Here is a 3,707-nt window from a genome sequence, read left to right on the forward strand (position 1 = left end):
TTTTCCTAGCAAACTGCATGTTAACACATCATGAAAAGTGAATGCAGCACATACACACACACACACACAAACACATTTCAGAAAGGTGAATGCAGCATAACTGTCACTCATAGGTGTATTCTTTAACGTCTATACATTGTTTTTGATACATATATATAGGCCTTTGTACGTACAAATATTTTTGCTGATGCGCACACGCATGTGCAACCATGGCAACCCTGAAACCACACACCCCACATTATATATCCCAATGTAACCCCTGGATACAGCTGTTATGAGTGTTGACAGTTTGAAGACATCCTCACCAGTAATGAAACATAGTGGCATGAAATGATACTGTTACTCATAGTAGGGAGCCATAATCCCTTCATCTCCTTCCAGATGCAACACACACACACACACACACACACACACACACACACACACACACACACTGTGAACGCCCAGCGTTCGGAAGGACATGAAAAGGGAATTTCAGCAATGCAGGTCCTTTATTAAGGCTTAAACTTACAAACTTAGGCACTCAAACATAACTGAAAACAGGTAAACCCTGGCTTTCACCAAGTGTTACTGGCACTTTTCCCGTCTCGTAGTCCTGCTTCTCTCTCTCTGACTCTCAACTCTCTGTTGCACTGGTTATTGCTCAGGTGCCAAACTAGTCTAACCATTTGCACCTGAGCTTGCAATAGGCCTGACCTCCATAGTCCCCAGAGCACCTCCCCAGGGTCCTAGAGCCTGCCCAGTACAGCCCTGGTTAGGGAATTCACCATGTTTAAACCACTTGGGACACCAAGTGCAGCTTGGGGTACCACAAAACACACACACACACACACACACACACACACACACACACACACACACACACACACATACTCTATCTGTCTAGTAATGAAACATTGTGGCATGAAATGATACTGATACTACTCACAGTAGGGAGAAATTCTCTTCATCTTCTTCCACACGTTGAACCTCAAGTTGCCAAGTAGTCCGGGTGCATCAATCACAGCCCAGGGGCTCGGGACTGGCACTGGGGGGCTGAGCTGTGTACTGCAGTGGAACACACGCACGCAGGCACGCACGCAGGCACGCACGCACGCACGCACACACACATAGGTACCTTTACTGCTTCCATGGGTCCAGGAATTAAAGTGTTAGGTGAACTGAGTGTATTTGCTCTCTACCTCATCATAATGGCGTCGAACTCTGTGACGGACCGAGCCTCGGGTAACCGTCGAATCGTGGGTATGGCCAAAAGCTCAGAGTCAGAGTAAAGTTTTCATATTTTTTTGTTTTTTTTTATTTTTCAAAGTTCAGGAATCCAAAAGTCATTTCACTAACTCATCAATTCCCTTCCATCAGGCATTCACAAATTTCCCACAGAACATAATTTTGTTAAGCCTCTAAAGGGCTAGAGGACAGCCATCAACAGATGCACATACCTTACCAAGACTAACTCCCCCGACAGAACAAACCCACATATATACAACAGTGGTCAGCACCATATAAAAAGGAGGGGTATACACAATAATCAATCAGTGGTTAAGTTCACAATATAACCCTGAAAGACCAATACAGTATTCACCATATGCTAAATATATCATTAGACTAATAGCTATCTAAAACATCCTAATCGCTGGCATATAAACTACGACATTTTACTCAAGTGTGGTTGGCCAAACCATTTCTCGTCCCCATAGCCACAGCAGGGAATCACCACTCTGAATAAGGTAGGAACCGTATATAAGTGCCCACTGGTTCCGGTGGCGCTTCTTAGCCGTTGCACCGCCAGACCAATGAGGACACGAACACCCTGTCGGCGGGGAAAACGCATTTCCTAAGGAATGCGTATTGAAACCGGAAGTCGTCACTTTACTCCGTTTGATTAGGACCTTTACTTTTTAGTTGAGAAGTTGTGTTGATCGCCTGACATGCAAACGATCGGTTTTCTTTAAATTATTATTATTTTTGTGAAGTTATACGGCTTATGTGAATAAAGCTATCTACACAACTTTTTATATGTCTACATTGACTCGGTTAGTTGTTCATGTGGTACACGAATGTTGCAGAGTATTGTAGGTCTTAACTGAAGCTAACGCTTAGACCAACAATCCATTGGAACACATAGTAGATAGCTAGCCTCGCTGCTAATAAGTATAACGTCAGCATGCTGATATGAATAGACCCATTATAGTCAGGTAGCTTAATGCTCAATTGACTTGTTAACCGAACTTTTACAAAGTCATACAACTAAACACACAAGTGACTTGTTAACCGAACTTTTACGAAGCTATATGACCAAACACAAAGCTAGCACTGTTAATTCCGCTATAGCTAGCCAGGTCAATTAGCTTGCCTAAGATACTGCAATTTAAGCTAACCAATTACCTAATTTCCCCCAAAACCCATCGATTACGTGTGTTTGTGATGTGTAACATATATCCTTAATCAGTCATTCAAGTTATTAACGTTTATTTACCGCTAGCGATTACAACACAAGGGTAATTCAATTCAATCAACTTGAACTTCAACAACGTCACACAACATTAAAAGTCAGGCATCGGCATGGTTCCTAAAGAATAAATCAAAGGTCCTTGTCCATTTCTGTTGACAAGTTTTATCCAACCAGAGACCGGAGTAAAGTGACGATATCCGGTTTCAATACGCATTCCTTAGGAAATGCGTTTTCCCCGCCAACACACCCCAAACAGCTGGTAATGCATTCTTGGTTTCTTGGTTAAACAATAAATGTTGGAACCCACAATTGACCTGTCCTAGCCTCCTTTCCGTATGCATCACCCCATGTATGTGTGTTTGTGCGAGAAAGAGTGAAAATGGGAGCACTAGTTGCGTATGTATATATCCGTGTGTGTGTGTTTGCGATTGTATGCAAGTGCGTGCGTTAGCGGTCCTGGAGAATGGGAGGAATAGTTGCGTATGTAGATCTGTGTGTGTGTGTGTGTGTGTGTGTGTGTGTGTGTTGTATGCAAGTGCAATGTGTGTGCTTAAGCGGTCGTGGATCCAGGTAGATGTGCGGTCATGTGCGGTCGCATTGGGACTATCACAAACTCCTATAACACACGTCACAAAAATACAAAATACAAAAATACAAAAATACTCAGTTATTACGTAACTCAAGACATACACTCATGTGTTAGATAGATCTCAGAGAGGAAAAGCAAATACAATATTTTTAAAACTCCAAATGTTGTTGCTATGACAAATGACAACAAACACCATTAGATAAACAAGACATCTCGCATCATCACCTGTATAACTCATCTGTTGTGATTTTAGGCTGTGTAAAGGTATCAGATATAAGTATGTTAATTATAGGCATAGTGTAAATGTATCAGATATAAGTATATTAATTAAAGGCATAGTGTGCAATGCTTATCCAATACTTCATGTAAAATTTAGCAGACTTTTCCTCATGGTCGTCTAGCTGTCTGTTTTGCGCGCACACACACACACACACGCACACACTTACGCACCCACAAACACACCCGCACACGCACACGTACACGTACACGCACACGCACACACAACAATCTACAACCACAGCACCCAAAATCGGGCAACCCTCCTCCAAAGGTTTACACATATAGACGATTGATGTAAAACTGGCTGTGCATTTCCTGGAGTAAATATCAGTGATTGCTAATCAGTATAGTTTTGAAGCCAAAGTTCAAAGATACACACACACCCTC

The sequence above is a fragment of the Clupea harengus genome, chromosome 24 (genome assembly GCF_900700415.2).
Source record: "Clupea harengus chromosome 24, Ch_v2.0.2, whole genome shotgun sequence".
Classification (NCBI taxonomy): Eukaryota; Metazoa; Chordata; class Actinopteri; order Clupeiformes; family Clupeidae; genus Clupea; species Clupea harengus.